This window comes from Bos taurus, chromosome 7 (genome assembly GCF_002263795.3).
Source record: "Bos taurus isolate L1 Dominette 01449 registration number 42190680 breed Hereford chromosome 7, ARS-UCD2.0, whole genome shotgun sequence".
NCBI lineage: Eukaryota > Metazoa > Chordata > Mammalia > Artiodactyla > Bovidae > Bos > Bos taurus.
In genome coordinates, this window is record NC_037334.1 from 104616385 (window position 1) to 104643693 (window position 27309).

General features: G+C 39.2%; 1 pseudogene; it reads left to right on the forward strand.

The window, feature by feature from the left end:
* Nucleotides 1–11553: 11553 nt before the first annotated feature.
* On the forward strand, nucleotides 11554–22330 carry LOC513186 (elongation factor 1-alpha 1-like; annotated as a pseudogene).
* Nucleotides 22331–27309: the final 4979 nt, after the last annotated feature.

The window sequence follows — 27309 nt, forward strand, 5'->3', positions numbered from 1 at the left end:
AATTAAAATTCTTCTTATCCTTTAAATGCTACGGACATTTGGACCTCTTCTACAAACCATTAAAGCTTTATTCTCTTAAAGTATAGGACCCTTCTTTGTAGCAAAGATTTGCTATTGGTCTGACAATTTATATACATGCAAGTAGCAGAAATCCTCTAGGAAAATAATTTTTGAATCAGTTATACTGTGCTGTTATTCATCTTGATATCTGTGTGCCCTGGACATTTTCTATTTCTATAAACATTTGCTGAAAAATGAATAAAAGAGATAGTGAATACATGAAAGAATGATTGTAGTTCTGGCTGCTGCTGCTAAGTCGCTTCAGTCCTGCCCTACTCTGTGCGACTCCATAGATGGCAGCCCACCAGGCTCCCCCGTCCCTGGGATTCTCCAGGCAAGAACACTGGAGTGGGTTGCCATTTCCTTCTCCAATGCATGAAAGTGAAGAGTGAAAGTGAAGTCGTGAAGTCGTGTCCAACTCTTAGCGACCCCATGGACTGCAGCCCACCAGGCTCCCCCGTCCCTGGAATTCTCCAGGCAAGAACACTGGAGTGGGTTGCCATTGCCTTCTCCAATGCATGAAAGTGAAGAGTGAAAGTGAAGTCGCTCAGTCGTGTCCGGCTCTTAGCGACTCCATGGACTGCAGCCCACCAGGATCCCCCGCCCCTGGGATTCTCCAGGCAAGAACACTGGAGTGGGGTGCCATTGCCTTCTCTGATGTAGTTCTGGAGTTGCAATTAATTACCTGACCACTAATCCAGAACACATATAGCACTTCATAGCATAAGTCTTTAATGTTGAAAAACTTGAAGAACTTTTATTACAAAACAGCTTTTATTATGAAAAGCTTGTCTCTGTGCCCAGTTATGTTATATCTCTAATATTTATGAATCAAGTTCAAGCATTGGCCATGGTTAGTTTTTTTCACTTTTATCGAAAATGTTTATTATGCAATGAGTAGAAGTGTTTCACCTTCAGCTAACATAATCAGACATTGTCTTCCTCTCTAAATATAATTGTAGTATAGTTTGGAAGGATATCAAACTCAGAGAAACAAAGGGAAGGGGAGAAATCAGATTTGGAAAATAAGTTTTACGTTTAAAAGGCAGCAAAAGTAGACAGCCACAAAATCATCCTTAATGTGGAAAAGTGTAGCCAGAAACACAGCACATTACAACTATCACTACACCTCATGATTTAACACAGCTCAATAGCTACTTTCCTCTGTATTATTCACTCAAGATTCAAAGTCCCAAGGAGCAGAGCCCGACAGATGGGGCCTTAACTGCCAGGAGGTGGAGAGAGCAAAGCTCTAGGTCTGCCCTTTCGGTATGACAGCCACTAAACATAAATGTCAATTATAGCCTCTGAAATGTGATGGGTCCTAAGTGAGATGTTCTGTGAGTGTAAAACACACTAGGCTGTGAAGGCATAATAAAAATGAAAACAATGTACAAATGTCTCAGTAATATATCTCAATATTTTTATGTTAATTCAATGTTGAAATAGATTGAATAAAATATATTTATAAATTTAATTTACTTTTATATTTATTGTGACAATTGGAAAACCTAAAATTATATATGCAGTACACTTTAGATTTATTTCTATTGGACAGTGCTGCTGACTCAGGTTTTGTAGGCATTTTTAGTAAGAAGTAGGGTGGAGGCTACCACCAGGGCCCAAACAAGTCTACATACAGTGGTGAGGTAGGAGGTATATAGAGGCTATTTGTGTGCCTCATGGTTTGGAAAAGAACACATAATTTGTGGGAGACTGATATCCTGATAGTGAAGCTCTGATATCAGTGGGATCATCATTCCATTTCATGAAACGGATGTCACAGAGATTTTAAGATTTTAGCCTTTGACTTTTGGTTCAAATAAGGTATACCTAAATCAAATCCCTTACAATTATACAGTGGGTCTGACAAATAGATCCAGCGGATTAGATCTGATAGACACAGTGCCTGAAGAACTATGGATGGAGTTTTGTAAAATTGTACAGGAGGTGGTGATCAAAACAATCTGCAACAAAAAGAAATGCCAAAAGGCAAAATGATTGTCTGAGGCGGCCTTACAAATAGATGAGAAAAGAAGAAAAGTGAAAGGCAAAGGAGAAAAGGAAAGCTATGCACATTTGAATGCAGAGTTTCAAAAAATAGCAAGGAGAGAAAGAAAGCTTTACTAAGTGATCAATGCAAAGAGAGGAAAAAAAAATAGAAGGGGAAGATAAGAGATCTCTTCAAGAAAATTAGAGATACCAAGGGAATAATTCATGCAAAGATGGGCACAATAAAAGAGAGAAATGGTATGGGCCTAACAAAAGAGAACATATTAAGAAAAGGTGGCAAAAATACATAGAAGATATTAATGACCCAGATAACCATGATGGTGTGATCACTCACTTAGAGCCAGACATCCTAGAGTGTAAAGTCAAATGGGCCTTAGGAAGCATCACTACGAACAAAGCTAGTGGAAGTTATAGAATACTAGTTGAGCTATTTCATATCCTAAAAGATGATGCTGTGAAAGTGCTGCACTCAATATGCCAGCAAATTTGGAAAACCCTGCAGTGGCCACGGAACTAGAAAAGGTCAGTTTTCATTCCAGTCCCAAAGAAAGGCAATGCCAAAGAATGCTCAAACTACTCACAATTACACTCATCTCGCACACTAGTAAAGAAATGCTCAATATTCTCCAAGCTAGGCTTCACCAGTATGTGAACTGAGAAATTCCAGATGTGCAAGCTGGGTTTAGAAAAGGCAGAGGGACCAGAGATCAAATTGCCAACATCTGTTGGATCATTGAAAAAGTAAGAGTTTCAGAAAAGCATCTACTTCTGCTTCATTGACTATGCCAAAGCCTTGGACTGTGTGGCTCACAAAGAACTATGGAAAATTCTTCAAGAGATGGGAATAACAGACCACCTTACCTGCCTCCTGAGAAACCTGTATGTAAGTCAAGAAGCAACAGTTATAACCAGACAAGAAACAATGGACTGGTTCAATATTGGGAAAGGATTATGTCAAGGCTGTATATTTTCACCCTGCTTATTTAACTTATATGCAGAGTACATCATGTAAAATTCTGGGCTGGATGAAGCACAAGCTGGAATTAGGATTGCTGGGAGAAATATCAATAATCTCAGAGACTCAGATGACACCATCTTTATGGCAGAAAGTGAGGAGGGACTAAAGAGCCTCTTGATGAACGTGAAAGAGGAGAGTGAAAAAGCTGACTTAAAACTCAACATTCAAATAGTGAGGGTTAGTGCAGCCAGTCTCATCACTTCATGGCAAATAGATGGGAAACAATGGAAACAGTGACAGACTTTATTTTCCTGGGCTCCAAAAATCACTGTAGATGGTGTCTGCAGTCATGAAATTAAAAAGACACTTGCTTCTTGGAAGAAAAGCTATGACCAACCTAGACAGCATGTTAATAAGCAGAGGTGTTACTTTGCAAGCAAAGTCCATATATTCAAAGCTATGGTTTTTCCAGTAGTCATGTGTACATGTGAGAATTGGACCATAAAGAAAGCTGAACGCCAAAGAATTGATGCTTTTGAACTGTGGTGTTGGAGAAGACTCTTGAGAGTCCCTTGGACTGCAAGGAGATCCAACCAGTCCATCCTAAAGGAAATCAGTCCTGAATATTCATTGGAAGGACTGATGCTGAAGCTGAAACTCCAATCCTTTTGGCCACCTTATGCGAAGAGCTTACTCCTTAGATAAGACCCTGATGCTGGGAAAGATTGAAGATGGGAGGAGAAGGGGATGACAGAGGACAAGATGTTTGAATGGCATCACTAACTCAATGGACATGAGTTTGAGAAGCTCTGGAAGATGCTGATGGACAGGGAGGCCTGGCATACCTCAGTCTCTTAGGTCACAGAGTCAGACAGGACCGATTGACTGAACAACAAAAAGGTAAAATGTAACAATACAGGATATCCTATTAAGAGAGAAACATTAAAGTACTCATTAATTTTTAATAGTAATCTTATTATCAGATTTTTGCCTATTAAAGTGGTCTTGTTAATGTATAATTACATTATGTTATATTTTTGTGTGTAAAGTGTTAATATGTTCAATGTATGCATTTAATTTCCTCATGATATATATTTAAAACAAAATTTACACATGTTTTCACTTCTGTGAAATTCTGTTTATAGCTGTCAGAGTTTCATGTTGAAAAACAAATCCCTACTTTAAAATTCAATATTTCTTATTAAAATTAGATGAATTCATGGCTTCTCTTATTTACCTATCTTCCCCTCTTTTCCATTAGTATTCATTAGTATTCCAAATAATTCCTTTGTTTCATTTTACCTGTGTAATACCACCTGATAATTCCATGAATATACACACTTTCTTTTCTTTCTTTTAACTATTTTGTGGCCAAAATACTACTGTATTAGTTTTATCCCCCATCTCTGATGAGTGCATAAAATATTCTCAATCAAAAGACTATCCTCAAAGAAGAAAACCTGCAGTGCTAGAAAAAATAAAAGACAGAAAAAGAGAAAGAAAGCCATGAAAGTCTCAGAATTGCACTTCAAACCACTCCTCATCATGGAAACTAATTTCATAATAAGGATTTGGAAGTTACAGGAAAAGGCCCTGCCTCTTCTGTTATAATAAACATTTTTTTAAAATTTAATTACTTCATCAAGGTGAAATTTCTGTGTGAAAACTGAATGAGTACTAATGTGTCATCTGTATAATGGAATGTTTTCTATTGACTCCCCAATACATTCAAATCTCTATAAAGCTTATTTTTCTTAGTAGGACTAACACACTGTTGTTCCTATTTAGTAGGAACTCTTTTGCAGTCATGAACTGTAGCCCATCAGGCTCCTCTCTCCATGGGATATCTCAGGCAAGAATACGGCAGTGGGTTGTCATTTTCTTCCCCAGGGATATCTTCCCTACCCAGCGATTGAACCCATGTCTCCTGCATTGGCAGGTGGATTCTTTACCATTGAGCCACCAAAGAAGCCAGGATTAAACATACTTCATGTTAAATACAACATGAAAAAAGATTTGTATATGTAGCTTTATTTTGCAATGTTATCTGTATCTGATGTTTCCATGGGCATATCCTAAACCCTATTAATCTTACTAAAAGCATTAAGATAATTTTGCATTTGAATTACACATAATGACTCTCTTTGTATTTTTATTGAGTTTCTTTTCTTTTTACAGGTTCTTTTGGTATTACAGTTATACGATCATCTGTTTTCAGTTTACAAATAATCACATAGGGCAATTCTAATGGAAAAGCGTGAGTATATCATTGATCTGTTAAGATTATTGGAATACGTGGAGCTATTTCCTTATAATGACCTCGAGAGTGATTTCCAAGACAAAAGACATGGTTAAAAAAGAGGGCAAGTAGAAAAAGAAGACTTTAAGATTCATTTTGTTGAAGAAAGTAGTAATCACACATCCTAGAGCCATATCACAAGATAAACTTAGTATAGAGTTTTATGTCTTCACAAATCAGGAAATCCAACAGAAATTAGAAATTTAATCATATGGCAAAAATAGAACTATAGAAGAGCTTCTGATTTAGATTTCTATTCTAAGGTTATTGAGAAACTAAGAAATAGCTATTTTTACTAGAAAGGGAAAATATTTCTACTTTGAAAATTCAGAGTATGTTGTTTGAAAAAATAAAGTGAAATTTTATCACTAAGAAGTAACATATTTCTAATTATTCTGTACATGCATATACCATATTTATACAGAGCTAATTTGTATGGTATTACTGCTTATTTTATAAAAATAAATTATTATTATAGTATGTATTATAATGTATTATATAAAATTATAGGTAAGTAAAAGAGATACTGTATGCCATATAGTAATATCTATTTCAACTTTATATAAATATTGATGCCACCCCATTAATATTTAGTCACTCAGTTGTATGTGGCTCTTTGAGACCCTGTGGACTGTAGCCCACTAGACTCTGTCCATGGGATTTCACAAACAACAGGAGTGGATTGCCATTTCCTTCACCAAGGGATCTTCCCAGCTCAGGGGTGGAGCCTGAGTCTCCTGCAGTGCGTTACCCTTTACTGTCTGAGTCACCAGGAAGCCCAATGCTACCATTTCAGGGAATCCCAATGTAATATAATAAACACAGTTTCTTATATGCAATATATCATAATTATATTTTAAAATATGTGTAAATTAATTTTATATACTCTTTTCCTCACCCTCTACAATCTCATATATATAAACCTGATGTCATCAATCTGACTGCATTCTTTAACAATTTTCTCTATACTTGTATGAAATATTTTGCATACATGTCTGTCTATAAAACTACTTCATTACAATAGCTTATGTGAAGTGTACTGTGCTCAGTCATGTCTGACTCTTTGTAACCTAGGCTCCTCTGTCCATGGGATTTTGCAGGCAAGAATACTGGAGTGGGTAGCCATTTCCTTCTCCAGGGGATCTTTCCAACACAAGGATCAAGCCAAGTCTCTTGCATCTCCTGCATTGGCAGCAGGTTCTTTACCACTGTGCCACCTGGCTGCCCATACATCCACACTGATACTTTAGCTAATATTCTACTAAACATTAAGATGTAGATGTAAGCAATCTTTTGGAATTACTGAAAATATTACATGGAATTAATATTTTATTCAATCATTTATTGAATTCATTTATTCAATAAATAAATAAAATGTATTTAATAAAATCATTTATTTTCAATCATATATATTCTTTTTCATTGGTATTTTTATTACTATAGGCAAAACTCTGAAGAGAGAGATTTCCTGGTCAAAATGTATGATTAATTTTAATTTTAATATACTTAAGTCACAATTATTCCTTGGGAAGCTTCACAATATCTAACTCTCATGTCAATGAGAGAATCTCTTTCCCTTAATTCTATAGCTACTTCTAATTTCTTTCTTTTGAAGCATCAACAAATTAAAAAATGTATCTCTTTTTCCCTTCAATTTAAAGTAGCCTAGCTTCTAGAGACGGAGAAGGCAATGGCACCCCACTCCAGTACTCTTGCTTGGAAAATCCCATGGACGGAGGAGCCTGTCAGGCTGCAATCCATGGGGTTGCTAAGAGACGGACACGACTGAGCGACTTCACTTTTTCTTTTCACTTTCATGCATTGGAGAAGGAAATGGCAAGCCACTCCAGTGTTCTTGCCTGGAGAATCCCAGGAACGGGGGAGCCTGGTGGGCTGCCGTCTATGGGGTCACACAGAGTCGGACACGACTGAAGTGACTTAGCCTAGCATAGCTTCTAGAGAAGTTACACATTTTAAGTTTGAATAGCAAATACTTTCCTTTTATTTAGCTGACACTGCTAAAAGCCGATCATCTTAATAACTAAAAGGGAGTGTTTGAATTAATTAGAATTCATATACTGCTACTCCTTTCAGTGAAAACAATAATATTAAAATGTTAAATTTTATATTTTCATTATTATATTTTAATCTTTGAACAAATCTTATTTTACAAATGAGATAAAATTACATATTCATCCTATCTTCAGGAAGGTAAAATTTAATTATTTCAGGTTTTATTATAGTAACCAAACTGTAATACTATCTATGCATATAAGGATTTTATTTCTCTCTCCTCTTTATATCAGTAGTCTATTAAGAACTGGAAAATATAAAATTCTGTTTAGTAATAAGCATCTTTGTATATGTGTTTTGCTTATATGAAAATTTTCTGAATGATGTTTTTCCAAATTCTTTTCCTACATTCCCTTTCTCTCTTTCATATTTAAGTACTCTGAACATAACCAGGATATTAACACGATCTTAAATTTATGAACTATGTTATAATTAAAATATTTATAATTGACACTCATCTCAGATATTATGCTGAATAAACTTTAAAATTTTAAGAAAGCAATTTCTGGTATTTAGGACTATTATATTTTGGAAATTAATAAACATTTTGACAAGAGTTTGCCACTCTTTCAGGGTCAAAAACACAGGCAAATTGCATATAGTGAAAAACTGCATTAATGGAAAAGAAGTGGCAGGTTTTTAAGGTTACATTTTGTGGAAATTCTAATACTGTTTTAGAAAGCTTGAATAAATAAACTGTCAGAAACACATGTCTTCTCAGAGTTATTGCCTTCTTATAATCTACCAGTATCAGTATTAGCATACTAATTTGCATGATTTTCAAGCTCCTGTCATGGGCTGCAAAATCACTGTGGACAGTGACTTCAGCCACAAAATTAAAAGACACTTGTTTCTTGGATGGAGATCTATGACAATCTAGACAGTGTATTCAAAAGCAGAGACATCACTTTGCTGACAAAGGTCCATGTAGTCAAAGCTAGGTTTTTCCAGCAGTCATCTATGAACGTGGGAGTTGGACCACAAAGAAGACCGAGCACCAGAGAACTGACGCTTTTGAATTTTGGTGCTGGAGAAGACTCTTGAGAGCCTCTTGAAAAGCAAGGAGATCAAACCAATCAAACCAGCATACCCTGAATATTCACTGGAAGGACAGATGCTGAAGCTGAAGCCCCAATACTTTGGGCACCTGATATAAAGTGCTGACTTATTGGAAAAGACTCTGATGTTGGAAAAGGTTGACAGCTGGAGGAGAAGGCAGTGACAGAGGATGAAATGGTTGGATGGCATCACCGACTCAATGGACATGAGTTTGAGGAATCTCTGGGAGATAGTGAAGGACAGCAAAAGCTGGTGTGCTGCAGTCCTTGTGGTCACAAAGAGTCAGACGCAACTCAGAGATTGAACTACAAAAACAAGTACTCTTGCTGCTTGGCCGTAGCCATCAAGTGAATACTTATCTAACTGAATTATGAAGAAACATGTCACTTCTTATATATACATGTGTGAAGAGGAGATGATCCAGATCGAAGCTCTTGATCCATTCTCACTGTCCTTCCTCCCTGCAAAGTGGCCTACCAGAGCTCGCCACGTGGCCTGTGGTGCCTAGGGTGGGAGTGGTTGGTTGGGAGACACTCAGTGGTCAGCATGGGACTTTTAGTATATTTATGAGAGATGGTGAGATTACTCGAGACTGCTTTTATACAGAAATTGGAGATTGGCACATCTATCTAGCCCAGCAAATGGAAAGGTTTTAATCATTTGGTGGCAGCAATACATCCCATTTTGTTAGACTTTCAGGGAAATCATTGTGTCCAAAATGGTCAAGGGTCAAGTCTAGGCAGCGTGGTGGTCTGGACTGAGAGATGCAGGTAAGTGTGTCTCTCTGCCCTAACTGATCAGAGTCTCTAGTTCGCTTTGGTGATCAGAGTAGTCCGCCCACTGGGTTACTGTGTGCTAAGTCACTTCAGTGGTGTCCAGCTGTTTGTGATCGATGGACTGTAGACTTCCAGGCTCCTCTGTTCATGGGATTTCCCAGGTAATAATACTAGAGTCGGTTGTCATTTCCTTCTCTAGGGTATCTTCCTGGACCAGGGGTTGAACTTGCATCTCCTGCATTAGTAGGCAGATTCTTTACTGCTGAGCCACCAGGAAAGCCCCAGTAAGAGTGTGGTTTGCATAAAATGTTGAAGAAAAACAAAGTAAGTGAATGACTCAGAATTTAACAGATCACACTGATTTTTTCCCCTACTCATGAAAAGTAAAACACACACACAAAAGAACTTGTCTTCTATCTTTAGGACGCATAGCTGCAGCTAAACATATATAGTAGAATGAAGAGTATCAGGGATATGGCTGTGTATTGATATATTCAATATGCTACTACACTTACTAGTCAGATACACACATATATTGGATCCTTTGCTATGTTTATTTAAACCAAGCATTTGAAGAAATGGGTGAAAGACAGAAGACTTTCCAAGCACAGTGTCATTGTGAGGCTTCTCCTTCGATTATTTTCTGTATATTCATTTATCCTGTGATTAGACATATGAATACCTGCCTAGTTCAGTTCAGTTCAGGAGTGTCTGACTCTTTGCAACCCCCTGGACTGCAGCATGCCAGGCCTCCCTGTCCATCACCAACTCCTGGAGTTTACTCAAACTCATGTCCATTCAAGTCGGTTGTGCCATCCAACCATCTCATCCTCTGTTGTCCCCTTCTCCTCCTGCCTTCAATCTTTCCCAGCATCAGGGTCTTTTCCGATGAGTCAGTCCATTTTTCGAATATGTGCTACTTACTAGTTCATTAGGGCTTCTCTGGTGGCTCAGGTGGTGAAGAGTGTCCCTACAAAGTGGGAGACCTGGGTTCGATCCCTGAGTCAGGAAGATTCCCCAGGAGGAGGAAATGGCAACCCACTCCTGTATCCTTGCCTGGAAAATCCCATGGATACAGGAGCCTGGTGGGCTATAGTCCATAGGGTTACACACGCACACCGACACAGAGGCACAAATACATTAATTAAAATGCTAGATTTGTGCCACTGTATTGAATTAAAGATATTTGACAGTTTGTGGTCTTTTAGCTCACCATTTTATTTTCTTGTTCATCCCCTCATCATGCTTCTTCAATTGTATTTAAAATCAAATAGAGGGAGTTGGATCAAGATGGCACGGTAAGAGGATGCGGATCTCACCCTCCCCAACAAACACACCAAAAATCCATCTACACATGGAAAGACTGCCGTGGAGCGCTAACTGGAAACAGAGAAGAATTCTTACACAATTAAACATGCAATAAAAATCTCCCAACAACTCAGTAGTGTCAGGGGGAAAAAAAAAAAAAAAGGCCTATGGTAGGGACCTTTGCCCCTAGGATGGATGTATAAGGTCCGTACAAATGGACCATCACCCTGGGGAGTGAGAAGGTCAAGCCAGTCTGGGCACCCCATGTATGCAGGAGTCCAGTATGCAGGAGATGGTCCTCCTGGCCTGGTGAGAGATGATGAGATAGAAAGAAGGCTGGAGAAGCCTAGAGTCTGCTCCCCAGGAGGCACACATGCCAACTTGCTGACAATCAGGGTGGAGAAAGCCTTGTGTTGTCAGTTGCCATCTTTCCAAATGTAGCTGTCTGGAGGGGTGAACACCCCAGCCCCAATCACTCCACAGCATAGCTGGGCCTGGGATCAGGGCAGAGACTCCGTCGAGCTGGCCAGAGACAGACTGGGGTGCCTGGTGGCCACTGCTAGATCACATACCAGGTGGTGAGTGTAGACACGGAGGACATTGTCAGCCTAAGGACCAGGTGGCACCCCAAAAGGATGCAGCAAGGAGGTACTGAAACTCAGGCAGCCAGGCCCTGGGGGAGGACTCATGTAGACAGGAAGAGACAGCCCTGAGGGCCTGGGGTGCAGCTGGGGTGGGCCACAAGGACCATGGTCAGGGTTCTCGGGAGTGCACGGTGGCTCCTCTCTCAGCAGAAGAGCCCACCCTCCCCAGACGGCAGTGTGGTGCTAGACTGGGGACAGAAGGGTCCTGGGAAAAGTCTGCCACAGGGGTGGCCCCAATCTCTGGTGGCAGCCTGGCAACCTCAATCCTGAAGCCACAATACCACTTCCCCCAGTCCTCACCGATTCCATGGATGAACACAACAGAGAGGACGGCATAACCTTGGACAGCCTGCAAGCAGAATCATGGTCTGCACACTGATGGGACCCAGGACCTCTGTGACCACACGGACCTCACTTGCTTTAGCAACTGCCTGTGTGCAGCAGGGTACACACTCGAAGGCTTGGACCATGATCAAACCTGACCCTCGTGGGGGAGCAGACCCCATGCCTGATGGGGTGGCAATAGCCACGGTGTGGAGTGGAAACCCCACCCCACATCAGCAGAAGCTATGGATACTACAATACCAACCACACCCGCTTCCAAGGGGAAAAGGGCCAGCTCACCTTGAGGAAGCACATGGCTGGGGTCCAAAACCAGCCCTTGCACCAAAAACATTGTACAAACACGGTCTACACAGAGATATTCCCTCAAAACAACATCCCTTCCCGACCAAAGTTGGTAAATCTTTCTCCTAAATTTATAGCAACATAGAAAGTTAAGAAAATGACAAAGCAGAGAAGTACGCCCAATTCAAAGAACCAGAGAAATCCCCTGAAAGAGCAAATCATGAAAAAGAGCTCACTAGTTTACTAGACCCTGAGTTCAAAAGCAGGTGGTAAAAATGGTAACTCAGTTAAGAAAGATTATCAAGAGAATTGCAGAACACTGTAATAAGGAACAAGAAACAATAAAGATGTACCAATCAAAATTAGTTCAATTGCCATGATAAAAACAAACCTAGAAGCAATTACTAGAGGGCCAAATGACAGAGAAGAATGAACAGGTGATCTGGAAGATAGAATAATGGAAATCACTGAATCAAGAAAGCAGGCAGAGAGACAATTTAAAAAAATAGCAATTTGGGGATCTAAGAGATAAAATAAAATCTGAAAACTACACATGATAAGGGAAAGAGAGGAAAAAAAAAAGTGTTCAAAAATGTTTTTGAAGAAATCATGGCTGAAAACTTCCCAAACCTAAATAAGAAAACAGATATCCAAGTACCAGAAGCACAGAGGATCCCAAACAAGTTGAATCCAAACAGACTCATACCAAGACAAATCATATAAAATCGCAAAAGTTAAAGAGAAGATTCTAAAGACAGTAAGAGAAAAACAAAATCAATTGTAGGGGAACCCCGGTAAAGCTATCAGCTGATGACAGAAACTGCAGGCCAGAAGGGAGTATCATGATATATTCAAGTCTTGAAAGGGGAAAATCTGCAACCTAGGATACTCTACCTAGCAAGATTATGCAATGGAGAAAAGACAGTCTTTTCAATAAGTGATGTTGGGAAAGCTGGACAGCTGCATGTAAATCAAAGCAGTTAGAACACTTCCTAACTTCATTTGTACTTCCAGAAACAAAAGTAAACTCAAAATGGTTTAAAGGCCAAACTTAAGACATGACACAATGAAAATCCTAGCAGAATACACAGGCAAAATATCTTGGACATAAATCATGGCAATATTTTCTTAGATTAGTCTCTCCAGGCAAAAGAAATAAAAGCAAAAAGAAGTAAATGGCACCTAATCAAATTTATAAGTTTTCACACAGCAAAGGAAACCATTAACCAAACAGAAAGACACCGATGGAATGGGAGAAAGTATTTGCAAATGATGTGACCAACAGGAGTTAATACCTTATATATATAAACAGCTCATACAACTCGATATCAAATAAACAATCCAGTCAAAAATGGGCAGAAGACCTAAACAGATATTTTTCCAAAGGAGCCATAGATGGTCAACAGACACATGAAAAGATGCTTAATGTCACTACTTAATAGAGAAATGCAAATCAAAACCACTTCACATGGGTCAGTCCTGTTCAGTTCAGTCAGTCAGTCAATCGCGTCCAACTCTTTGCGACCCCATGGACTGCAGCACACCAAGCCTCCCTGTCCATCACCAACTCCGGGAGTTTACTCAAACTCATGTCCATCGAGTCGCTGATGCCATCCAGTCATCTCATCCTCTGTCATCCCCTTCTCCTCCCGCCTTCAATCTTTCCCAGCATCAGGATCTTTTCAAATGAGTCAACTCTTCACATCAGGTGGCCACAGTATTGGAATTTCAGCTTTAGCATCAGTCCTTCCAATGAATATTCCGGACTGATTTCCTTCAGGATGGACTGGTTGAATCTCCTTGCTGTTCAAGGAACTCTCAAGAGTCTTCTCCAGCAACAGTTCAAACGCATCAATTCTTCAGCACTTAGCTTTCTTTATTGTCCAACTCTCACATGCATAATGACTACTGGAAAAACCATAGGTCAGAATGGCTATAATGGAAAGTTTACAAATAATAAATGCTCAGAGCATGTGTAGTAAAGAGGACTCTCCTACACTGTTAGTGGAAATGGAAATTGCTGCGGCCACTTTGGGAAATATTATGGAGGTCTTTAAATATCTAAAAATAGAGTTACCGTATGATTCGACATCATTCCCATGCCTCGTTATTTATCTGGAAAAATGAAGACACTAATTTGATAATATACCTGCACCCCCAACATTCACAGCAACACTGTTTACAATAGCCAAACATGAAAACAACTCAAATGCCCATTAGCTGATTGGCTTAATAAAATGTGACATACATCATCTGCTAATGGGCATTTGAGTTTTTTCCATGTCTTGACTATTGTAAATAGTACTGCTATGAATGCTGGGGTGCATGTATCTTTTAGAATTAGGGTCTTTGTTTTTCCAGATGGATAACCAGGAGTGAATGCTGGATTGTATGGTAACTGTATTTTTAGATTTTTAAGGGACCTCCATACTGTTTTCCATAGTGACTGAACATATATTTAGATAAATGAATCACTTTGCTCTATACCTGAAGCACAACATTGCAATCAACTATAAATCAATAAAAACATCAAATAGACATTAAACCTTATTTATTTTTCTTTATTTTTCTTTGAGAGTATGAGATAAAGTTAATAAGCACATAATCACACACACTGACATAAAGAAAAAGGTTTAGATAAGCCGTATGAGTTCCAAAAGTTTTAGAGAACAGGACTTTGGAGGACATACAGAATTTATCTCTTTTCGTCTTGGCACAGCAATTTTCTTTCATGAATCTATCAAATGTGAGAAAAAATAAAGTTCTAACTTTTACAGTCAGCTCCCCAACCAATTTGTAATGCAATTTTGAGGGAGGTTTGTGTTCATTGCTTTTCAGGGTCTTACTAATTAAACTGTTTACCAGATACTGCTTTGAAGACTATATCAGTTTAAAGTATAATATTTGTATTGAAAATCTTAACATTTCCACTTGGAAATAGGAAGACCAGAAAATCTGTTTGAAAATCCACAGGAATAGTGATCAAGTCCTGAGATAACTTTGGAATGGACAAGTGGAAAGGAACCTCATTCTAAGGCTATCTACACCAATCTAAAGATACTTAGGAAAGATTTTGATGCTGATAGTTTTTCAACAAAGTAACTGTGATGATGTCTATAATAAACAAATTCATCTGGTAATTGGAGGCAAAATGAACCTCATTATGGAAATAAATCTGCATTATTTTTGGTGCGATTGGATTGGGAAAACTTTGTAACAGTATGTTGCTGTTCACAAGAGCAAAACAACTCAATTCATCCACTTGCAGAGGAAAATATTATCTGTCCAGAAGTGGCAAGAGGGTTTAACTGAGCTCGAAAATATTCCTGCCTGAATGTGAAGCTTGAAGCTTTAGTGTGAATGTGTGTGGTCCCACATGCACAGATGTCTGTGAACAAAGGAAAGAACCAGGGTCTAGCATTGCTGGAGTTTCAGCCAGTTCAGTTGAGGGATTCAGTCGTGTCTGACTCTTTGCGACCCCATGGACTGCAGCACACCAGGCTTCCCTGTCTATCACCAGCTCCCAGAGCTTGTTCAAATTCATGTCCATCCAGTTGGTGATGCCATGCAATCATGTTTCAGTAGGGTAGAAAAATTCTAAAATGTATTTGAGAATCAGTGAGGAACTGTCTATTTTTCTGTATATTACTCATAAAGTACAACTGATTAAAGAATTTGATGCTTAACAAGAGTTATTCTTAGAATTGTAATTTTTGAATTAGAACATTAGAATCAAGGACAGGGCAAATATAGGACATACTTATAAGACTGACATGTCAACACATAGGAACATAGATGGTAAATACTTCAGAGTCCCTATTCATAAACTCAAAATATGGCTCTAAGATTCTTAAAAGCCAAAGGAAAATGCATTTTATTGTGTGATTTTCTAGTCTTTCCTGACTTCCAGGTGGAAATGTTAAAGTTTTGTATATAAATATTATACATTAAACTGATATAGTCTTCAAAGCAGATTGGGTTTATAATACTGATTAATGTAATTAACTGGAGAATGAGAAACTGTCCCAAAGACATATAGAAACTGTCCCCCAAATTCTTCAGTCATCACCATCAATCTTGAAAATTCTCACAGTCCTACAGCAAAGATAGGTGAAAACTTAAGAAGCATTATTTGTGTCAATGAAATCAAAACTGATCTGAAAGAATATGGACATTGTTTTAAAGCCTGAATGCGCTAGACCAACCAAAGTCAGTCAAGAGGAGCAAAACCCCATGGCTCCATTCAGAAAAGATAATATGGGTAAATCGAGTAGTCTTTATGTCTGGAATAGATAGTATAAGCCACTAGGATCTCACCACTCAGTACAGCATAGAGTATACTCAAAGCATCAGAGATACTCCTGATTGAGCCAGAAGACACTGCCATGTTGGCCCAGATCAAAAGGAAATGGGAAACCAAACCTACTGGTGCTGAGACACTCCCTCCTTTCAAAGCCCTTGACTCCTGCTTCCAGTCCACCTTGGCCTCAGATAGTCTACAAAGAGTAATGATCAATGATGCACCTAGAGCTCCTTGTCTCTCAGGGGGATTCATAGGCCTTAATCACCTTATTCTGAGTACACCTTATTCTGGGAAAGGGTGGGGGGACTCAAACTGTATGGTTCTATTGATTACAGACACCAAGTTACCACTGAGCCTGCTCTTGTTGTGTCTGACTCTTTGCGATCCCCAGGACTCTAGCCCATCGGCCTCTTTGTCCATGGGATTTCCCAGGTAAGAATACTGGGGTGGGTTTCCATTTCCTCCTCCAGGGGATCTTCCTGACACAGGGATCAAACCGGTACCTTCTGCATCTCCTGCATTGGCAGGAAGGTTCTTTACCACTGAGCCACCTGGTTGGGGGAACTAAAATTTAACTGGTGAATTTGAGATCAGAGTCACAGCAGGGGAGAGAAACTGAAGCCATTTTGTGCCTGAAAGTGAAAGTTGCTCAGTTGTGTCCAAGTCTTTGTGATCCCATGGACTGTATAGTCCATGGAATTCTACAGGCCAAAATACTGGAGTGGGTAGCCTTTCCCTTCTTCAGGGGATCTTCCCAATCCAGAGACTGAACCCAGGTCTCCCACATTGCAAGTGGATTCTTTACCAGCTGATCCACAAGGGAAGCCCAAGAATACTGGAGTGGGTAGCCTATCCCTTCTCCAGAGGGTCTTCCCAACCCAGGGATTGAATCAGGGTCTCCCCCATTGCAGGCAGATTCGTTACCAACTGAGCTATCCAGGAAGCCCATCTCATGCGTAAAGTGAAGTCGCTCAGTCCTATCTGACTCTTTGTGACCCCATGGACTGTAGCCCACCTCTCTCCTCCCTCTCCTCCATCCATGGGATTTTCCAGGCAAGAGTACTGGAGTGGGTTGCCATTTCCTTCTCCAGGGGATCTTCCTGACCCAGGGATCGAACCTGGGTCTCCAGCATTGTAGACAGACATTTTACCATCTGAGCCACCAGGGAAGTCATATGTGGGGACCTTTAGAAAGAGTCATGCACTATTGTGACTTCTGCTGAATTTTGAATTGTGATCAATGTTTTACATGCTTATAAAAAGAATGTTCATAAAGGTCAGAGGGGATCCTCCTGATTGGAAATAATTTAATGTGAAGAAGTTAGTGGGATATGTAAATCACTTCCAAACCACCTTCCTGTCCCTTCTCTGATGACCCAACAAAGTAATATAGAATGCCAGGGAGAGGAGGGGAAACACAGCCTTGATTAGTACTTAACATCAGCAGGAATAACCAGAGATGAACTATTTCAACACAACCATCATGATGCCAGTGAAAAATGCTCATGGGATCTGAAGACTTAAACTAGGTTACTGTCAAGTGAATTTAGTCCTTTCACTCTAGAGAGAGAGAGAGAGAGAGAGAGAAAGACAAAGGGAGGTCTTAAGAGAGAAAGGCAGAAGTCGGCAACAAACAGCAGATCAGCAGGGCAGGGATGAGTAAAATAATATCAGATATCAGTAAAATACAGGTTCTAGAATCAGCAAAGGTGGGTTTGAATCCCAGATTTCTATACACAGATTTACATCGGTTTATGCAAGCTAGTTAATTTTCAAGACATCTGTTTTCTCATTCAATCTGTTGAGAGGCTAATCCTTAGTATACAAGATTGCTGTAAAGATTAAATGTGCAGCAACGTAACTAGGTTGAAGAAAGCATGTCTGGTTCCTGTAAGGGACATATACAATTGAATGACTGAAACAAGGAACGTTGACCATTTTCATCCTGTCAGCCTCAGGATAACTTGGTTATCCCACCTCATCTCTTGAAAGCATCAGACTTAGAGTGGGTATTAAAGAAGACATTTCTCTTACTAATATTAATATATTTAATAATAGAAATATTGGAGTGATGTCAACTATTAAGACTGAAGAGAAAAATAAAACCTAGAATATGATGATTTCTGTGTGATAAAATAAAAGTTGAAAGAAAATTAACTTTTAAATTTATATTAAAAGTAAGAGGATAACAGGAAAGAAATGGCTGTTGCTTAAGTATGTTATAATGCTATTAAATGATATGAATTGGAATAATGCAGTTCAATTCACATTGTGCTAGTTATTTATAAGAATGGTTATGTTATATTTTAATTTATGTAATTATATTAAAAAGAAGATTGATATTCAAGGTAGTTGAAATTTTAAAAGAGGATACTGCACTTCTCCATGTGTCCATGTTTTATATATACTGTGTAAAACATCATAATAAAACTATTTAAATCATGGGTTTCTTTTGCAATTTAAATGGGATAAGGTTCTTATAGTCATGTCAGTAAAAAAATAAAAGAGACTCTAAAGTTTCCAAGAATCCCAGAAACCACAAGTGATTTATCTCCAAATACTAAGATAAATATAATATCTACTTCATGAGATTCTGGTGACAATGAATGATATAATACATGTCAAGTATTGGCGATAGCACTGACATGGTAAGAACTTACTTGGTGTTGTTTACTGATATGTTTGGTATGGCTTATAAATCCTTATCTATAATTTCTGAGACGTAATGAAGAATAGATGAGGTATTTCATGTCAGAATGTGAGTTAACATGACAATTAAAAAATTTTTTTTTTTTTTTTACTGTATGATGATTGCTTTACAAAATTTTGTTGTTTTCTGTCAAACCTCAACATGAACCAGCCATAGGGATACATATATCCCCTCCCTCTTGAGCCTCCCTCCCATCTCCTCCCCATCCCACCCCTCTAAGTTGATACAGAGCCCCTGTTTGAGTCCTCTGAGTCATACAGCAAATTCCCGTTGGCTATCTATTTTACATGCGGTAAGGTAAGTTTCCATGTTACTCTCTCCATACATCTCACCCTCTTCTCCCCTCTCTCCCATGTCCATAAGTCTGGTCTCTACCTCTGTTTCTCTATTGCTGTTTTGCAAATAAATTCATCAATACCATCTTTCTAGATTCCATATATATACATTAGTATACAATATTTCTCTATTTCTGACTTACTTTATCCTGTATAACAGGTTCTATGTTTGTCCACCTCTTTAGACTCACTCTTTTTTATGGATGAGTAATATTCCATTGTGTATATGTACCACTACTCCTTTATCCATTCATCCATTTGCTGTATGGCTCTGGAAGCTTGAACAGGGCCTCTGTATCATCTAACATGACAATTTTTCACAGAAGAAGATAAATTTATTAAATATACACTAATTAATCTGAGGCTGATATTCACCAAAAAAATGGATATGTTTATAGAATGTAATCTATACGATAAAAGTTATATAACTACAAATTTGGACATCTTTAGGTTTTAATTAGCCTATAAAAGGCATGACACACTTGTCATTTTGAGTATAGGGTAGTGGTCCAAATGATGCCTCTGAAGTCAGACTATGCAAATTCAACCCCTAGCTCCACTGATATCAAAAAGCATTACCTCTAGTAAACAATAAATCTACTGGTCCCTCAGTATCATCTATGATATGAAAGCAATACAGGTACCTACTAAATTTTCCAGTGAGATTTAAAACAGTGCTGGCATAGAAGTACCCAGTAAATGTAAGCTTTTTTTGGTTATTTTTCAGAACTATTATAAAATATTTTGATAAAGTTCCTCTAGATTTTTGTAGATAGGACCAGAAGTGACACTAACTTTTTAAATTTTCAGTCAGTTCAGTTCAGTTCAGTCGCTCGGTCGTGTCTGACTCTTTGCAACCCCATGAACTGCAGCACGCCAGGCCTCCCTGCCCATCACCAACTCTTGGAGTTCACTCAAACTCACGTCGATCGAGTCAGTGAAGCCGTCCAGCCATCTCATCCTCTGTCGTCCCCTTCTCCTCCTGCCCCCAATGCCTCCCAGCATCAGAGTCTTTTCCAACGAGTCAACACTTCGCATGAGGTGGTCAAAGTACTGGAGTTTCAGCTTTAGCATCATTCCTTCCAAAGAAGGACTGATCTCCTTTAGAATGGACTGGTTGGATCTCCTTGCAGCCCAAGGGACTCTCAAGAGTCTTCTCCAACATCACAGTTCAAAAGCATCAATTCTTCAGTGCTCAGCTTTCTTCACAGGCCAACTCTCACATCCATACATGACCACTGGAAAAACCATAGCCTTGACTAGACGGACCTTTGTTGGCAAAGTAATGCCTCTGCTTTTGAATATGCTACCTAGGTTGGTCATAACCTTCCTTCCAAGGAGTAAGCGTCTTTTCATTTCATGGCTGCAATCACCATCTGCAGTGACTTTGGAGCCCTGCAAAAATAAAGTCTGACACTAATTCCACTGTTTCCCCATCTTTTCCCATGAAGTGATGGGACCTGATGCCATGATCTTCGTTTTCTGAATGTTGAGCTTTAAGCCAACTTTTTCACTCTCCACTTTCACTTTCATCAAGAGTCTTTTTAGTTTCTCTTCACTTTTTTAAATTTTAGTACTCATAATCCCAGCCTTTGGCTTCTAATTAATTGTAAATTACTCAGATATATGCAGATGACATCACCCTTAGGGCAGAAAGTGTAGAGGAACTGAAGAGCTTCTTGATAAAGGTGAAAGAGGAGAGTGAAAAAGCTGACTTAAAACTCAATCTTTGCTTTATCACAACGGGTTTGCTGCCAGGACACAGGTGTTGTAAAAACCACCCTTAAACCTAAGCAAAATTGGGGAAGGAAAAAACCCACATACCCACATTGGGCACGTAGCTTCAGGGAGGTCTACCACGACTGGCCATCCAGTCTACAAATGTGGCAGGATTGACAAGAGAACAGTGGAAAAGTTCAAGAAGGAGGCTGCTGAGGCGGGGGGGCTCCTTCAAGTATGCCTAGGTCTTGGACAAACTGAAAGCTGAACGTGCATGGTATCACCATTGCTATCTCCCTGTGGAAATCTGGGACCAGCAAGTTCTGTGTTACCATCATTGATGCCCCCGGACACAGAGACTTCATCAAAAACGTGATTACAGGCACCTCCCAGGCTGACTGTGCTGTCCTGACTGTTGCTGCTGGTGCTGGTGAATTTGAGGCTGGCATCTCCAAGAGCGGGCATGAGCATGCCCTTCTGACCTGCACTCTGGGTGTGAAACAACTAATTTTTGGAGTTAAAATGGGTTCCATGGAGCCACCCTACAGCCAGAAGAGATACGAGGAAATTGTTAAGGAAGTCTGCGCCTACATTAAGAAAATTGTCTATAGTCCTGACACCGTAGCTTTTGTGCCAGTTCCTGGCTGGAATGGTGACAACATGCCAGAGCCAAGTGCTAACAGCAATCATGGTTCAAGGGATGGAAAGTCACCTGTAAGGATGGCAATGCCCATGGAACCACCCTGCTTGAAGCTCTGGAGTGCATCCTGCCACCAACTCACCCAACAGACAGACACTTGCGTTTGCCCCTCCAAGATGTCTATGAAATTGGTGGTATTTGTACTGTCCCTGTGGGTTGTGTGGAGACTGATGTTCTCAAACCTCGCATGGGGGTCACCTTTGCTCCAGTCAATGTAATGACTGAAAGTCTGCAGAAATGCACCATGAAGCACTGAGTGAAGCCCTTCCTGGGGACAATGTGGGCTTCCATGTCAAGAATGTGTCTGTCAAAGATGTTCGTCATGGCAACATGGCTAGTGACAGCAAAAATGACCCACCAATGGAAGCCTCTGGCTTCACAGCCCAGCTGATTATTTTGAACCATCCAGGCCAGATCAGTGCAGGATATGCACCTGTGCTGGACTGTCACAGAGCTCACATTGCTTGCAAGTTTGCTGAGCTGAAGGGGAAGATTGATTGTTGTTCTGGAAAAAGCTGGAAGATGGCCCTAAATCCTCGAAATCGGGCGATGCTGCCGTCGTTGATATGGTTCCCGGCAAGCCCATGTGTGTCGAGAGCTTCTCTGACTCTCCTCCCCTGGGCCGTTTTGCTGTGCGTGACATGAGACAGACGGTCGCTGTGGGTATCATCAAAGCAGTGAGCAAGAAGGCAGCTGGAGCTGGCGAGGTCACCAAGTCTGCCCAGAAAGCTCAGAAGGAAGGTTGAATGAATATTATCCCCAATACCTGCCACCCCAAGTCTTAATCAGTGGTGGAAGTATGGTCTCAGAACTGTTTGTCTCAATGGGCCATTTAAGTTTAATAGCCAAAGACTGGTTAATAACAATGCATTGTAAAACCTTCAGAAGGAAAGGAGAATATTTTTGTGGACCATATGTTTTGTGTGTGGCAGTTTAAGTTATTAGTTTTTAAAATCAGTATTTTTTAATGAAAACAACTTGACCAAAAATCTGTCACAGAATTTGAGACCCATTAAAAACAGTTTAATGAGAAAAAAAAGAAAAAAAGCAACTCAACCTTCAGAAAACTAAGATCATGGCATCCAGTTCAATCACTTCATGGCAAATAGATGGGGGAAAAGTGGAAACAGTGACAGACTTTTATTTTGAGGGGCTCCAAAATCACTGCAGATGGTGACTGCAGCCATGAAATTAAAAGATGTTTACTCCTTGGAAGAAGATCTATGACAAACTTAGACCACATATTAAAAAGCAGAGACATTATTACTTTGCTGCTGCTGCTGCTAAGTCACTTCAGTCGTGTTCGACTCTGTGGGACCCCATAGATGGCAGCCCACCAGGCTCCCCTGACCCTGGGATTCTCCAGGCAAAAACACTGGAGTGGGTTGCCATTTCCTTCTCCAATGCATGAAAGTGAAAAGTGAAAGTGAAATCTCTCAGTCGTGTCCGACTCTTTGCGACCCCATGGACTGCAGCCTACCAGGCTCCTCCATCCATGGGATTTTCCAGGCAAGAGTACTGAAGTGGGTTGCCATTGCCTTCTCTGTTACTTTGTTGACAAAGGTCCATATCATCAGAGTTACGATTTTTTGAGTAGTCATGTATGGATGTGAGAGTTGGACCATAAAGAAGGCTGAGTGCTTTTGAACTGTGGTGTTGGAGAAGACTCTTGAGAGTCTCTTGGACTGCAAGGAGATCCAACCAGTCAATCCTAAAGGGAATCAATCCTGAATATTAATTGGAAGGACTGATCTTGAAGCTAAAGCTCTAACACTTTGGTCATCTGATGAGAAGAACCTACTCACTGGAAAAAAAATCCTGATTCTTGGAGATTGAAGGTGGGAAGAGAAGGGAATGACAGAGGATGAGTTGGTTGGATGACATCACCAACTCGATGGACATGAGTCTGAGCAAACTCCAGGAGAGAGTGAAGTACAGGGAAGCCTGAGTTGGGAAGATTCCTGGAGGAGGGCATGGCAACCCACTCCATTATTATTGCCTGGAGACTCTCTGTGAATAGAAGAGCCTGGTGGGCTACAGTCCTTGGGGTCATAGAGAGAATGACTAAGCAGAGAGCAGCCTGACGGTCTGCAGTCTATGGGTCGCATAGAGTTGGGCATGACTGAGTGACCACCACCACCACCACTCTGAGATAGAGCTCTTATTTTCCTGCTCACTTTTCCCCATCCATTTTTAGACCTTTTAAATAAATGTATACATACATATATTTTTTAATATATATTTTTGTATGTGTTAGTTGCTCAGTTGTATCCAACTCTTTGCAGCACAATGGATGTGGACAGTAGCCCACCAGATTCCTCTGTCCATGGGATTCTCCAGGCAAAAATAAAGGAATGAGTAGCCATCCCTTTCTCCAGGGAATCTTCCTGACCCAGGGATCAAATCCTCTTCTGCATTGGCAGATGGATTCTCTATCACTGAGCCACCAAAGAAACCTTTAAATGTGTGTGTGTATTTTTTTACAATATATATATATTTTGAACAGATTTCAAAAATCTAGTTTTAAACAGAGTTGATCGGGTGGTCAGAAAAAAAAAAAAAGAACACATTTGCATTTTAAGACGTTTCATCTCATTCATTAGCCACATAACTATATAATTAGATCAAAACTGCAATTATTGTAGAGTCACAGAACTACAGGGTCTTAAATACTACTTGGAAATCTGTATTAATGAATTTCAGAAACAATTCTGTTATGATTTAAATTTTACAGTGTTTCACCCTAGCATATCATTGGAAGAATTTGTCTTTGAAGAAAGGGGCTATATCCCAGCTTCAGCTTGCTGAGGCTATTATTGAGTTGCTCCCAAGGATAAATTCTAAGATGTAAAATAAAGATGTAACTTGTCATCCAACTTGGATAACTTGGAGACTGGGGACACTACACTGAGATAATTAAAGTAAACTGGGGTGATCTGGAGGTAAGTGGAAGGATGCTAAATCTTCTATTGTGCATTGAACACTAGCAACAACTAGTAGCCTATGATGTAATTATTTAAAAAGTTTTCTCCTTTAGTTTTATGCATAAAACTATTACAGCCTCCCAAATAAATATTTGTATATTTTCCCCACCATTATATTTACCTATTGGTAGCCTGCTGAGTGTCTAAATCAAGAACTTTCTCTCAGAAACAAATCAAAATTGCTATGTGTAAAGTTTTAATTTTCCAGTTCCAAAGCTTAGAAGAACCAATAAGCATACGATCAATTTTAATTTAAATTGAAACCCACAGCTGTATTTACTGTAGATGGTCTTTCAGGGAACTGAATCTAATATAATTTCTTCACTTATCTAATCATATTGAAGGGATGTTTTGGCCAACTTGTTACAAGGAGAATGTGTAATGAAATAGGAAGAGATGATGTTATGTTTTATGATGTTTCATATTGTTCTGTTACTCTTCGATTTGGAGAAGTAGTGAGTCATTTGGATTAAACATGTCAGAGTATATAATGACTGCTGATAATAATACAAGTAAAACCTGACATTGTGGCTCTGAATGAAATTTCAGGCAATGCTGTTACAGATGCCCACACGTGTAGTACCCTGTCAAGCTCTTGGACATAATTAGACACATAACTCACTTAAATTACAATATGAAGCTTTCCTCCTCCCCTCAGAGTATGTGTGATTCTGCTGTTTTATACCAAGGGCTTAATAGACTGTTTCAATATGAAATCTGGAAAAAAAAGATCTATCCTTTTTGTGTGTGTGTGTGTGTAATAAAGTTTTATTGAAGTATAAAGGAGATAGAGAAGCTTCTGACATAGGCATCAGAAGGGGGCAGAAAGAGTACCCGCCTGCTAGTCTTCAGCTGGATGTTATATAGTCACTAGCAGTCTGTTAATGAAAGAAAGGAATGTCTTAAAATTCAGAATGGCACCAGGCCCCTCACCCATAAGATGCATTTTGGGATAGTCTTGGCGCCAAATGGTTTATCCTGGGCCATAAAATGATTTACTAATTTGATTTAGGTTTGTCCTACAGACTTTCAGGAATAAAGCACTATATCAGGGGGCTAAAGAGGGGATTGACTGCAAAACTTAAAAAGCTTTAAAACTTTGCTAATGGAATGAAAGAGCAACCTATCATTTAGAGAGAAAAAAAAAAAGCTGATAGAAATGATAGATAAATGGTAGGTAGTCAATAGGTAAATTAACTGATTAATAGACAGGGACAGACCTAAAGAATGTTGGTTCTCAGTGCTTACCATAACTGCCACTAGACATGTAGTATTAAAAACGCATAGCTCTAATGAGTTACCATACCAAACAATGGAAAAACTTAGGAAGATCTGGGCTATTTCCAGAATAACAGTGGCAATTCACAATCATACGGGGAAGAGTCATCTTTAAGAGTCAGAGGTTAAGAAGGTCATTCTTTTAGGATGGAAAGAATTTGTCACCGAGGAAGTTGAGTTTATCATAAGGATTTAATTGATCCTAGATGGAGAGAGGATTACCAATTTAGGTTATATTTTATAAATATTAATGATTGTACCTGGCAGATCCAGATCCATAAAAATGAATCAATGTCTTTTTCACATAATATGATTTCTTTTAATTTTAATATTACTGCTAAATAAAAAGAAATGGTTTGAAAAAATGCATACCTAAATGAGCTAAACATAAATTCACAGAATCATAACTCTATATGTTTTTTCCTCCTCCTCCCTGTTCTTCTTTCCTCCCTCCACAAAGCACTTAACCTGTAAATTTGACTGTTTTCTCACTAGGACTAGACATTGATACATATGAAATGGTTTTCTAAAACCAAAACTATATTCATGGAATAATACAAACGTACAAGAGCAAAATTCTATGAAAACATACTTGACTTACTTGGAAAATAAACTTTAATTTTAAAAATAGGGATATTGAATTTAATTTACAATAGGCAGGACTCTCTAGCTAAATATTGACTCAGATAATAAATGGATTTATCTTACATTAAAAAAATAATAACTTGGGCCACTGAATGCAAGGTCGATTCAGGAGTATATGTAGAGCCATCCCAGGGGTTTCTATTACATCTCTGAAATTCATGCAGAATTTTTCTGGTGTTCCCTTCTAACTCTGCCATCGTTTTCAACTCTTTTGTCAGAGTTCTTTCTTATTAAAGACCTGAGAAACCCAGGAGAGGAGAGTTAAGTTCCAGAGTCTGGAGGCCAGACTCAGATATGACACTAAATTACAGGGGGCTTTGGGGAGACAAAGATAGTCAGGGTAGGCTGAGATGGTTGAGGGATTTTTGTATGTTTTGAATAATTTTCTTCTAAGTATATTGTATTGTGGGTAAATTTATCTTTTTTTTGATACATTTATCTGAATGTTTTACTTTCAGATACAGCTTTAGTTTAAGAAAAGCATTTAGGGAAATTCCTTTCACTCTATTCCATCCTCCAGGTCCTACTAGGAAGCTGGGTTTCTAGGTGGGGTAGAGTTGAGAAGTGAAAGTTGGGGAATGTTTTTTTTCCCAGAAAGGATGTGAGGTGAGAGAAAATGTTTTAAATCATCTTCTGTTATATTACTTTTGTAGATACCCTGGAAAAATCAATTTGTATCGCAGACAAAGGCTTCTTTCTTTTTCCACCTCTATGCTCTATGGTGGGGAATACGTAAGAATTGGAAGGTGCACTAGATGAGCTTCTGAATAAATGTTACAATATGGATGAAGTGCCAAATAACTGAACAAAAAATTCCA